The 14294-nt window shown below is 40.2% G+C and overlaps 1 protein-coding gene across 50 annotated transcripts in view; it reads right to left on the minus strand.

Moving 5' to 3' along the window:
• Window positions 1-14294, minus strand: part of MAP4K4 (mitogen-activated protein kinase kinase kinase kinase 4) — a 188889-nt gene that overhangs the window by 43352 nt on the left and 131243 nt on the right. The window lies entirely within an intron of this gene.

The following is a 14294-nucleotide window of genomic DNA, read 5'->3' on the forward strand; positions in this document are numbered from 1 at the left end:
CTTTACACAGTTTGGTTCCATTCTGATTATCAACTATTCCCCATTCTTCAATGTATTAGAGCAACCAAGGGACAGGAAATTCTTTATTCTTACATAATACTAACAGAATTACACAGGGCCCTTAAGCCAAAGAAAAAGAAGACAAAGGAATAAAGGAGAATAGAAGTAGAGCAAAGAAAGGTGAGAAATAATCAAAAAGAAGAAAAGGAAAGGAAGCATGTATCAGCAAAAAAAGAAATGGACATCAACAAGGATAAGACATGTCAGTATTATTACAATGAATGTAAGAAACCGCTATGGCACTCATGCTTACTATGTGTCTTGCACTGTGCTGAGTGCCTGATATTCGTTACTCCATTTCCATTACCTAACGTAATTCTCGTAACAAAACCTAGGAAGCAGGTATTTTTCTTTTTATAATAATTTTTTATTATGTTATGTTAGTCACCATACAGTATATCCTTAGTTTTTAATGTAACGTTTCATGATTCATTACTTGCATATAACACCCAGTGCACCATGCAATACGTGCCCTCCTTAATACCCATCACCGGCCTATCCCAGTCCCCCACCCCCCTCCCCTCTGAAGCCCTCAGTTTGTCTCCCAGAGTCCATAGTCTCTCATGGTTCATTCCCCCTTCTGTTTACCCCCCCTTCATTCTTCCCTTCCTTCTCCTACCGATCTCCCTGTTTCGTATGTTCCATAAATGAGTGAAACCATATGATTATTGTCTTTCTCTGCTTGACTTATTTCACTTAGCATAATCTCCTCCAGTCCTGTCCATGTTGCTACAAATGTTGTGAAATCGTTCTTTCTGATGGCTGAGTAATATTCCATTGTATATATGGACCACATGGAAGCAGGTATTTCACTCCTACTTTACAGATGAAAAAAACAGGTTCAGGGGCGCCTGGGTGGCACAGTGGTTAAGCTTCTGCCTTCGGCTCAGGGCGTGATCCCGGCATTATGGGATCGAGCCCCACATCAGGCTCCTCCGCTATGAGCCTGCTTCTTCCTCTCCCACTCCCCCTGCTTGTGTTCCCTCTCTCACTGGCTGTCTCTATCTCTGTCAAATAAATAAATAAATTCTTTGAAAAAAAAAAAAATGTCATATTAAAAAAAAAAAAAAGAAAAAGAAAAAGAAATAACAGGTTCAGAAGAGTTAAATGACTTGCCCAGTGTTACCCAGCAAGCAAGCGCCCAGCTGGAAGGGTCACTCTGCCTCTAACGCCTATAGTATTAACCAGACATAATCGTGCATCCTACCAACAGGGAGGCTGGTGCTACTAATCACCAGACTCACTATGACGGCCTTTCCTAATCCAGGCTATCCTATATAACCCCACAGAAGAGAACACTGGGACACGCTGGGCACTTATCTGGCTGCTTGTCTCATCCAGCCCCAGACATGTATCTGTCAATAAAGTACTTCCACAGTATGAAACATAAAATTAACCAACTCTTCTCACAAATATGAAAAACATTAGCCTCTAGACTGACACCATCCAACAGATTCTCTGGGATGATGAAAATGTTCTGTCTCAGTACTATTCAACAGAGTAGCCACTAGCCACATGTTACTAAGTACCTGAAATGTGACCTGTACAACTGGGGAACTCAGTTTTCAATTTTATTTCAATGAAGTTATAGCCACATGTGGCTAGTGGCTACTGTGTTGGACCACAAAGCTCTGAAGAATACATAGCCACCGAATTTCTTAAGACACAGAAAGCTGATATTATTACCACAAACATTTATGTGATACTTAGATTATTAAGTAAGAAACTTTGGGATAAAGCTACTGGAGATATTAGATACAAATATTTATAATGGGTATAAAAGTAGGTATTTATTATAGTTTCAGTATGCCTTCTAGGTCCCCTCCCACCCCTGCCACAACAAGCACTCGTTCTGAAGGCAGACATTTGAAATGATTTTCTGAGAAACGTACAGAAATGTCTTACGTGTGGAACCTCTGGACGGAGAGGATTACTTGGTACCTGGCCTCTCCCGGCTGAGTACTACATCACCACTACTCTCAATACAGTCCCGAATCAGCTTCTGGCTCCCTCCTTTCTTATTCCACCTGTTCCACTGTTTTATTCCCCTCCCCCCACTGTCTGCTCTTAGAATTCAATGCACAAAAATGCACCAGTTCCCATGGGTGGGGGTCATAAAAAGAGCAGAGTTCCTGTCTGTCTAGAAATTGTAACTTAAATGGCGAAGGCATCTTTATTAAATTCAAACACCTACCATGCCCCATACAATGCACTTGGCTGCCTGTCATTTGCTGGATTAATGCCTTTATACTTTTTTTTTTAATCTTAAAAAAAGAGAAAAAGAGGACCCTATTCAAAATCAAATCCAGGGAGGACAACAGAGAGCAACCACCTATGTGCCAAAGGACTCAGGAGTGAGGGCTTTCTGTACTGAGGCCTTCCTCTACTGCCATGGTGCAGCTTGCGTTCAGGGCACCAGGCCCTGAGCACTGCCCTGCACCCCTGGGAGAAGGTCTTTCTTTCGTAAAACTAGCTACCAGAAAATAAAACAAACAAAACCACCTCCCCCTGCCCCAGGACTTCATGAGCAACATAACACAGAAACTTATGCTAAGAAATATGAGAATCTCATAAAGTGTTTCTACTTCAAAGCAAATTAAGTTAGATTTTTTTATTTTATATCTTTTGCCTTTTCTATATAGGAGCAAAAAGAAGTTAGTGGTTTTTACCAGTACATCACTTACAACAAATACACAGTAGCTAAGAACACGACCGTTTTTCTAACACTGGTAATAAAAACCATTATGTTTTGCCAATTGGGAAACAGGTTTCTTTGCTTTAAATAGAAATTATTTAATTCCTTCAGGTATTCCTAGCTTCTGAACTTTTCTTTTTATATACTTTTTCTGTTTCTAAACTTTTCTCAATATAAAGACATTCAAAATAAAACAAAAAGCCTCCTGATAAACCTAAAACACGAATAATCTCATTCAGTCAGTTTGGAAACTTAAAATGGTATGTTGTCCTGGAAGAGGTGAACATGGAAGTTCTGTGGAAGCCTCCATCCTGAGGAGTGACAGTGGTTTTGTGTACACTAGGATTTTTACAGAGAGACTCAGCACTGCTTAGTTCTGAGAACAATCATGGGCAAGGCTGGCAACAATCAGGATACTTTCAGGTTTATAAGAGAGAACTGACTTGCTAGAATACACTGGGTTTAGCAAATACCTGGCAGGCCAGGCAAGAAGGGCCCCACCTCTGGATGAAAGAAAGAATCCACAATCACAACAAAGCTGGACAGAAAGTTACCTAATGAGGTATGTACACAATTTTTTTCCAAGTTAGACAGAAGGAAAACAGGAGAATGAAGACAAGAGAAACAAAAAGAAAGAGAAGCAGTGTCTACACCCTTAAAATTCCCCCCTAGCTTCTGAGAATTTAGGTTCCAAGTAAAACAGATTAATAGGAACAGGTCAGAAAGGGCAAAGAACTTTATACACGGACACTGAATTTTACAACTTTTAGACAAAAAAGAAGCCAAAATGGGTTAGAAGGGTCCTTTGAGAAGTTGTAGTCCACCATGGAATCCTAGAAAGAGAAGTGAAATGACTCAAGGAACAGGGGTTGTGGTCCTGATTCTGCTTCCCTGATACAAGCTACTTCCCTTCCCTGAGCCTATTTCAGAACAGAGGTGTGTGAGGTGGGGGTGGGAGGGAAGCAGTCTATATCAGCAATCATCATGGTGTGGAGTTTGCAATGTGGTTTTTTTTTTTTTTTTAAGTCAACAGTTGGTGTCTACAGTGAGAAAAAATTTTATAAAGGTCTCATAAGCAATGAACTGTAAGAGAATCATTCCTCTTCAAAAGATCTGGACTTTACCTTTCCTTGCCTCCACCCCCCAACCACCCTGGGGAGAGTGCCCTGACACAGTGAGATTAAAAGAGAAGGGAACAGTGAAGAACTAAGATGGTAGGTCTCTACATCAGCAGTCTCTAAAAGTGAACAATCAATGGAGGTCTAGGAAAAGAAAACAATGAACTTGTATTTACTTATATTTGTAGCTCACCCTTTAAAAACAGCTCTTTTTGCATGCTTTATAATATACATACTCAGTGCAAGGGGATATAAGTAGATCTATCTCTATCAGATTTATACCTTCAGTTTCTTTTACTGATGGAATGGATGCATGATTAAAGATCCTTCCAGGCCACTGCATTGTTCTAAGCAATGCCACGTGACCACAGAGATACAGACCCAACCCACAACAACCGTAGACATGTGCTTACTGCCATTTCTTTATATACCATGCAGACTACTAAGCATTCTTTAATTTTTAGATATGACATTGAAATGAAGGTCCGCACTTAAACACATGGTATCACAGTAACAGAAAGAAAAGCCACAGGCTGCACTTGCTTTTTCCTCTATTATTAAAAATTTTTTTCTTTAATTTGAAAGCAAAGCCGTCCCCATCTCTGCTGATGCTTTGGCTATTATCAGCAAGGACTCCTCCACAGAGCCAGGAGGGGAAACAACTTTCAATGGGAGTCCCGGATGTTGCCATGGTCAGGTCTGGGAAAAATGACCGGCCACCTGCCACTCAACTGCCATACAGCTGGCAGCCAGATGCAGTCTAGCATCCAACTCAAACTAGCCTCCAGATTCATATTTCCTGTGTCTACAGAGAAGAAAAGGCGAAGTTGTGGAGGAGAAGCAGAGAGGGAGGAAACCAGAATCAGAGCTGGCTTTCCACGTGTTAGCTGTCTCCCCTGGAGCCTCTGCCTGCCCAATCCATTGAGCACAAGTGTGATCTTAGGCCACCCACTCCCTAGACCAACTTCTCATCTTCCCTCTTCTGAGTTGTTGTCACCTCAAGTCTCAGGAAATGGCAGGACCTCGGTGCACATCCTCTGGTCACACAGGCTCTAAGTGGAAGCACTCATTCTCCTCCGAGGCAGCAAAGTGGTAAGACATGTACAATCCATCTTCTTGATTGTTTTCACCTGTACTGAGGGCAGGGCTCCCAGCTCAGTAGGAAATCTAACTAAATTCTACTAAGAAGCAAATTTTAAGTGATCTTGCAAATAGCCTTTTCCACTTTACAATTTTTTAAATGATTTTATTTATTTGGGGGAGAGGTAAGACAGCATTGGCGGGGGACAGAGGGAGACAAAGAATCTCAAGCAGGCTCGTGATCAAAACCGGAGCCAAAATCAAGAGTCAGACGCTTAACTGACTGAGCAACCCAAGCGCGCCTACGTTTTAAATTTTCATTAAAGTACGAAGTACTTTAAAAAGTCAAAAAGAATATAAGGCTTATATCAAAAATAAGGTGTCCCATTTCTCCTCACCCCCAATTCTTACTCCCAAGGTATAACCACTTTCAATGTTTTTAGCTTTATCCATAGTATTTACAACCTGATTTTTTTTTTTTTAAGATTTTTTATTTATTTGACAGAGAGACAGCCAGCGAGAGAGGGAACACAAGCAGGGGGAGTGGGAGAGGAAGAAGCAGGCTCCCAGCGGAGGAGCCGGATGCGGGGCTCGATCCCAGAACGCCAGGATCATGTCCTGAGCCGAAGGCAGAAACTTAACAACTAAGCCACCCAGGCGCCCCTACAACCTGATTTTTAAATAACGTTTATAAGAGCTATTAAAATTTTCTTTCCACTTTAGACACCATCTATTGATTTTTCCCAAAGAATATCCATCATACAGCACCATCCTATGCTCCCAATCTAGTCCTATAACAATTTCTGGTTAAATGAAAACCATATTCAAGGCAAACTTGAGTTTTCTGGGGAGCTATTAATTGCCTTATTTTTGTCATTGCTGTCGTCTGTTTCACCGGCTTTCTGTGGGTCCATCACAAAATCATCTGTAACGTCTCCTATACAACCAGACCTCCTCCCAATATGGTCAAAGTCAATCAGGTATTCTTTCCACAGTCTCAGAGACTGACTCTCACAGCCCTCCCTTCCCCTATGCCAACCAACACTGCTTGCTCTTCAGGCATCCTGTACTTGTCCATCAACTTACTAGGAGCCCTTCTCAACACTCTCCTATACAGGATCCCGTTTCCTAGAGCCCTTGTCACCTTCTTCCTCATTTGCCGGAACATATCCTCCAGTAGCCTCCTGAGGAGGAGTGAAGACAAGGCAAAAGGCTGTAGGGACCTTGCAGGCCAGGCCACAGAATTTTTACCCTCACAATGTACATATAATTTTGGCTGAGGGAAGTAATTTTCTCTCAGATTTCCACAAGTGTGGCTATGTTATTTTCCAGTTTCTGACAGTGCTCCTGGAGAATCTCAGACCATTCAGATTCCTGATACTTAGCATAAGACCCATGCACATCCCTCTACCTGCTTCCCCCACCGTGGCTTTCAGGATCCTCTTTTCACCCCAGACATTCTTAATGTCAAGACAATGTACGTGCATTTGTATGGGTCTTTTTTTGTTCATTGTGCTGGGTACTCAGTACATCTTTCAGTCCAGAACTTCTATTTCTTAGTTCTGGAAATTTTCCTTGAATTACATTCCTTGTTCTCCCTATAGTAATTATTTCCTGGACCATTTAATTAAACGGAAGTTAAAGCCCCTGGACTGATTCTGTTTCACCTCTGTTCCCCATAAACTTAACTCCCTCCCTCAACGCATATACACACACAAACACACACACCCCCATACCTTTTGGGAATTTTGTTTTATTTTATTTTTTTATTAATGATTTTTTATTATATTATATTAGTCACCATACAGTACATCCCGGTTTCCGATGTAAGGCTCGATGATTCATTAGTTGTGTATAACACCCAGTGCACCATGCAATACGTGCCCTCCTTACTACCCATCACGGCCTATCCCATTCCCCCACCCCCCTCCCCTCTGAGGCCCTCAGTTTGTTTCTCATAGTCCATAGTCTCTCATGCTTCATTCCCCCTTCTGGTTACCCCCCTTTCTTTATCCCTTTCTTCCCCTACTGGTCTTCCTAGTTCTTATGTTCCATATGAGAGAAATCATATGATAATTGTCTTTCTCTGCTTGACTTATTTCACTTAGCATTATCTCCTCCAGTGCCGTCCATGTTGCAGCAAATGTTGAGAACTCGTTCTTTCTGATAGCTGAGTAATATTCCATTGTATATATGGACCACAACTTCTTAATCCAGTCATCTGTTGAAGGGCCTCTCGGCTCCTTCCACGATTTAGCTATTGTGGACATTGCTGCTATGAACATTGGGGTGCATATGGCCCTTCTCTTTACTACATCTGTATCTTTGGGGTAAACACCCAGTAGTGCAATGGCTGGATCATAGGGTAGCTCAAATTTTAACTTTTTAAGGGACCTCCACACTGTTTTCCAGAGTGGCTGTACCAACTCGCATCCTTTCGGGAATTTTAATTTATAAAAAACTTTTCAAAAATTCTTATTTTCTGAACATTCTTATTTCATGAATATTATATGTTCTTCTCACTCTCAGGATATTAAGATTCTGTGCATGTGCATATGTGTGAGATATTTAGTCTGTTCCCTACACTGTCTACTTCCTTCAAGGTCCTTCTTCCATTTGTCTTGGAGTCTTTCGTGTTAAAGATTTTTCTCAGTGCCCACAATCTTGGCTGCCCACTCACATGTAAGATAGTAAAAAGCCACCTGTAAGGGCTGTGGAGAGCACCTGGTAACTATGAAGCTTTAGAGCAAGGTGATGTGAGGCAGTACGGTCATTTCATTGGGGCCTTATGGCCTTGGGCTAGGAATCTCTGCAATATTCTAAGCACACCCCCCCTCCAATCCCCTGCTGGGGCTGAGCAGCAGGTGTAGGAAAAGAAGGTGGCATCTCTGGTCAGTGTGGCTGCCAGCACTATGCGGCTAAGGTGAGTGTGCCTGCAAGTACCCCTCTCTTCACATACTCGGTCGTGCCGGAGCTCTTGATGTTCTGAGGCTCTGCTGTTCACTTTTTCTAAGAAGTCTGCATCTGCTCCAGCTGAGGAGAAAAACACAGCAGCCTGGCTGCTTGGGGTGGGAGCACCTAACTGTCCACATGTACGGGCTTTCAGCCTCACCCTTTGCCTCTCATTTTTGACTCTCTTCCAGAATTTGCAGTATTAGCCTTCTTACAGTCTTCACTCTTTCATGCACTAATTTCCACAGTTTGGTTTCCTTTCTTATCCTCGTTGTCCTTGTTGTTTATACCATTTTTGTTTGTTCAGTCACTTTACCAGGATTTCTCAATGGAAGTGAGATAAGCATCATGTTGTTTTTGTTCAACTGTTTTCAAAAGTCAATATAATTGCCATTATGTAATTATTTAATTTAATTAACACAATTAAAAATTATTAGAAGCTTAATTCAAAATGCACACCATAAAATAACAGTAAGTAAACATCTTACAAATAAGAACAGACTACAACTGATGCTTTCAACTGTCAAATGAAAACCTCCAAGAGGCTTTTTCTTCTGTTTCCCATGTAAGTACCATACTCTTGGTAACTAGATCAACACACAAAAAAAGACCATAAACTCCTTGAGAGCAGGAATCATATTTTGCTCATCTTTTTCACTCTGTCGTAGATAACATAATACTTTTTTGAGTTGAATCTAACACTCACATCGAACATACGGCATCCAAGACAAAAACTGCTATCTTGGATGCCGTTTATCATTTAGAGTAATAAAAGACTAAAGAATCCATTCTTATCTCTAGGTTCTAACAAGATCCAATCAAATCCTAAGGCCATCTTTTTGAGACCACTTGTTAAGTACATAAAGGCTTAAACAATAATAATTACATTTGGACAGTGTCTCATACTTCATACAACATACCCTTTATGCCTCAGGATATTCTATAAGGTCCTTTAAAGTACTTTAAGGTGTCTCTGGAATTCAAATTAGAGACCTCAAGCCTAAAGGTCCATTTAAGAATGGGCATAAATTTCATGAACAAGTCCCTTCTTTCCAGAGATGCATCTAGGACTACAAATGACCGATTCATCCATTTGAGAAATATTAAGCACCATAATCAGTATACAAAGATAAACTAGACACAGTCCCTCTTCTTGAAGTCTCGTAGGTGACATAAACCATATACTTCTAAAAAACCACAAGACAATGTGGGAAGTGCTAAGTTTCCTAGGAATAGTCCACTAAGCAAGTTCTGGTTTGCAAACCAACTGGTTGACAAGACTGAGGCTAAAGTGAAAAAACCAAGCAATTACTGATTCCTCTTCCACATTATGCTTTAACATTTGAAACTGTAAACTGGACCAAGAGCAAGGTTTTAAACTATCAACCATAAAAACCACCTCACTCAGAACAGGTTCTCAATTTAAGGGAGGAGGGATAATTAAAACTAAAAGAAAGCCCTTAGTAAATATATCTTAATAGATAATTAATGTGAAAAGTTGGCCTCTTGCAAGAGAACCTCAAAAGAAGGTAGCCAAAAATAAAACACATATGCCGTCAACCATCAACTAAGTAACATCAATTCATACTGGATTAACCTTTTGCCTGTGATTTCAAATAACAAAACCTAGGAGACTCTAACAGACATGCCTTTTCAGGCTTTCCCCACTAAGAATGATTAACATGATATAATCCTGTGAAGCATTTGCAAACTGATGTCATCATTATTTTCTTAAATCACTCTTTGAAAACAAAATCAAACAAACTGAAAAACTGCACGATGCTATAAAGTGATTTCCAAATCTCTCAAATTGTAAGGAGATTTCCTATTCCTTAAATTTTCCCAAGCATGCCTAAGTAAGTATGTACTTTTCCAGCTATGCTTTAATTAGGTTCCCCTTCTTGTTTGGTATTTAAAAGTAATGCTTTCATCTCACAATTCTAAAAACTTTTCTAAATAGGTCACACTGATAATAGTGAGGTCCATTCAAACACACTCCACTGGACTTACTGGCTTTAGTAGAAACTAACCGACTTTAATAAACAGTCTCTTCTTCACATTCACTACCCCCAAGCACTTCTGAGGTCATGTTACTTACTGCACAGATAGGCCACCAATCGTTGACGTTTATTCTTACAAGTTCTGATGAAGCCTTAGTAGAAAAAGTATTTGATTCTCCCCAAAGACAATTCTTCCCCATCTTCGGGCAACAAGTAACATCTGTTGAATAAAGCTAACTCTTATAAAATTTAACTGTAAATATAACCAAACACTATACTAGGATGTCAAAAGAACACCTGAGATCTTATATGGAGTTCTGAAAGACTAGACAGCTACCCCCTGGAAAAACAACGACAACAACAACAACAAAAACAAGCTGCCCAACTTGACAGAAAGCAAGGCCTGGGCTATTTGGCACTTGCACACCCCGATGCACGTATCACAGGTGCAGCTGTAAAAAAAGGTAACCCTGTGCTAATATGTACTCTTGATGTGACACAGTCACGATCTGCCACACCAGTGCTTTTGTGTGGGCAAAGAAGGGTGAGGAAATGGTTCTTCTTTCTTTACGATACAGAGACCCTGCTGGGGTGAAGGAGTCCAATATGCCTTCCTTCCAAGATCTCAGAGCCAACAAATACATGGGGCAGTTTATTAATTTTTTCTTAGAAACTTTCATGTTTCCCTATTGTTACAATTTAACTTCAGTACAGATCTCATTTCACACAGAAAATTAATTTTTCTCTTGCTTTCCTTTGTTTTTAATTTCTTCCACTTCACCCACCTCTCTCAAATTTTGGTCACTTTGGAATTTGTAGAAATGCTAGAAATGAATATAACCATGTGTCCTCTTGGTGGAATAAAAAGCAAAGAAACTGCTGGGGCTGACACTAACACTGACCCCCGACCTGAGGCAACCAAAATCACAAAGTGACAACTGCAACTCCAGGACTAAAACAGTCTACAGAGCACAGGCACCATGGTCATCTTCCCAAAGGGTAAGACTGGGAAGGATAGGGAATTGGGTTTTTTTTTTCTTTTAAAGGAAAGGATAAATTCTAAGCTTAAACGAAAAGTTTGATATTGACTCCTATATATACCAAAAAGATCATTTATAAAATAACCCAACCAGAATGTGCTGTTATTATGATGGCACCAAAGGCTTGCTCAAAACAAATCTTCCCTAAGAAATTGTCTTTTTTTGAAGTTTACTAAAGTAGCAAACCAAACCTCAGACAAACATATCTTGCTTTTACTAATAATCTGGTAAGTTTCCATGAGGTCAAAATGAAGAAGTATAAACGAGACAGGAAACTTATTTAAATATGTAACAGGTTCAAAAACATATCCAAAGTATACCAACTAACACAGTAATCTTAACTTAGACTACTGCTCTTAATATTTGTATTAAAAATAGACAAAGAATGAGAAAACATCCTAATCAAATATGTAGATGTCATGGGAGCAGGGAGAAATAGTTAACAGGTATCAAATCAAGACTCAATGGAACAAGAGCACAAACTATTAGAATAAGATAACAATACAATTAAATATTCTTCATTTGTATCCCCCCCAAAAGGGAAAGGATGGAATGGGAGAAAAAGCTGGCTTGTGAACAATTTTTATGGGGAAAAAAAAATTAGCTAGAGGCAACATTCTATTTGAGGCAGAGGTGTGATGATGAATCTAAATATAAAAGGTAATACAGTCATATTAACATTTTTGTTAATGACCAGGGGGTCACTACCACATGGGGTTCTGAATCTGGATGCAATACTTCAGTAAGCGGAGGACACCCTGAGTGGGTCTTGCTGAGAAAGACTGGGGAGCAGACTCAACCACTTGAGGAGCTGTGAGGTCCAGGAAAGGACTGGGCTGAAGCTGCCAGTGTGAACTTGGCTGCCTGAGCTCAGCATTCTCCCCCTTTCAACCTGGGACCATCCAAAAACAACAAGGAAAATGGAAAACAGAAACAGAAACCTCATTTCCAGCAAAACTGAGAGACAGCCTTGAAAATATCTGTGAGGACTTCTAAGACCTCCAGTTCACACAGGAGCCAAGGAGGGGGAAGTAGAGAAAGATAAAGGAGAGGGATCCTAGCAGCAGCACATCTCAAGGAGCAAAGGAAGAGGGGAATATACACATACGGATTTCTTAAAGATGAAGGACCTATGAGGGGCAAAAGCACTCACCTGCAAAGAGGGCTCAGGACGGCAGGAGTCCTTAGCCCCAATGAGCCTAATTTTGTGGCAGTTGAAAAGAAAGGAAAATCCGTACTCAGTTTCCCCACAACCTCGACTTTTGGGTCATTTCTTTTTGTCAGGCACTGACAAATATTTGTTATCTTTCATTTGGGGGGGGGGGGGTTGTTTGCTTGATTGCTTGTTTTAAAGTAGACTCTAAGCCTGGCGTGGAGCCCAAGGTGGGGCTTGAACTCATGACCCTGAGGATCAAGACCTGAGCTGAGATCAAGAGTTGGACGCTTAATGGACCAAGCCACCCAAGCGCCCCTCCTTTCAGTTTTAATTGTCATTTATCTTATGACTGAGGCTGACCATCTCTATCTACTTCGATAATAACAAAAGGAATCCCAATTCCCCAAACAGTTCTGATTGAAGCTTCATGCCAATAAAGAGCTAAAAACCATTTATGGTTTAAATATTCCCAGATTACCTTCTGGGACCTAGAGTGTAGATAACGCTTAATTACCCCAGTCTAGTAAAAAGGAGTTAGATCACCAAGAATCCAAATTAGTGGATTCTGTTCATGCAAATGTTCCCTGTTTCATACCCAGCTCCACCTTTCTTGATTAAGAGGTACCAAGAGGTGACTCTGAGTTTGAACTTTTACTGAGAAGTTGAAATTAAAGGGCTAATTGAAGCAAGTAAAGGGCAAAGTTCTCATTTAGACATCCCCAATCCTCTAGTCTTTGTTTTAACTAATAAAACAAAATGGCTGTCAAACTTCAGTCTCTCTCCTCTAGTCAGTGCTGGCCTTCACTTTGCAATCCTCCTCCCTACAGACCCTGGATAGTGGACACTTGTCTCACTACCATTTGAAAAGCAATTTCCGTGACATGTGTTACCAATGAGCTCGGAGCTGAAGTTATAAACCACCAAACTAACCTGTATCGTTTCCTTAGGGAAAGTACAGTCCAGGGTTTAAATGGACAGTGGAGAATACTGCTTAAAGTACTAGAAATAGCTAGAGCCTCAACACTCCAGCATTCTCACATACAAAGTCCAAATGGTCACCATGCAACTTCAACAAACCCTGGACCACTCTGGGTTTCTGTTACGTTCAAAGAGCACTGAGAAGAGTCTTAAAAATATTACAAAAGAGTTTGCAAATAAACTGCAAAAAGAGTTACACACATCCTATGTTTTCTTTCATAAGCCTGGGCTGAATATTTCCAGTCTCCTTAGTCAGAAAGGCACTAGTTTTCTAAACTAGGAACAAAATATAAAGTTTTCAGATTCAGACTACAAAACACACAAAACAAAGATTCCCCCAAACCTGAAACTGGGTAATATACCATGTGTTGTTATTTACGTTAAACTCCACTGTTTAGTATCAATACAGGGCTTTCTTGTTTTTTTGGGTTCTTTTTCTGCTGTAAGAAATATGAATCAAGGTGTATGAATTAAGAGAAAAAGAAACTACAATGAATGAGAAATTTGGAGCTGTGAAATATATAATAAAAGGAAAAAAAATCAAAAGGTTTCATTTGAGCCCCAAGTGAAAGAGAAATGACATTTCTATCAATTACAAATGAAAAAGCTGTGGGTAACCACAGCACCAATGTTAATAGTATTAATGAATTAAATGAGCAGGTAGTACAAAACGTATTTCCCCACTGCAGAATATAACTAATCCCACTACATTAACAACTAGATTATTGAACAGCAGGTGTATTATACCCAATGTAATTCTTTTCTCATCCCTTACTCTTTTTCTTAAAGATTTTATTTTTAAGTCATCTCTATACCCAACATGGGGCTGGAACTCACAACCCGAGATTAAGAGTTACAAGCCCCACTGACTGAGCCAGCCAGGTGCCCCTTTCATCCCTTACTCCTGGATGTACCTACAGTTGAGGCATTTATTTAAAAAACCTCCTAAATTCGTAGAAAAAAAAATTTTTTTTTCCTGTAAAAAAGTCTGAAGTTTCAGAAAAATATGTACACATGAACTTGGACCCAGAGGCCAAGAGAAGAAAAGAAATCAGGTCAAGCCTGAGCTCGCCAACTTAAACCACAAACAGAAACAGCCTTTGCAGAACTGGTATGATGCTATCTCTGGGCCCCTGCTGTTTTGCATCTAAGCACAATATGATGATGAGTAACTGTGGGACAGGTCCTTAAGTTTTTACAAGAAAGGAAAACATT

Source organism: Ursus arctos, unplaced genomic scaffold, assembly GCF_023065955.2.
Source record: "Ursus arctos isolate Adak ecotype North America unplaced genomic scaffold, UrsArc2.0 scaffold_8, whole genome shotgun sequence".
Lineage (NCBI taxonomy): Eukaryota > Metazoa > Chordata > Mammalia > Carnivora > Ursidae > Ursus > Ursus arctos.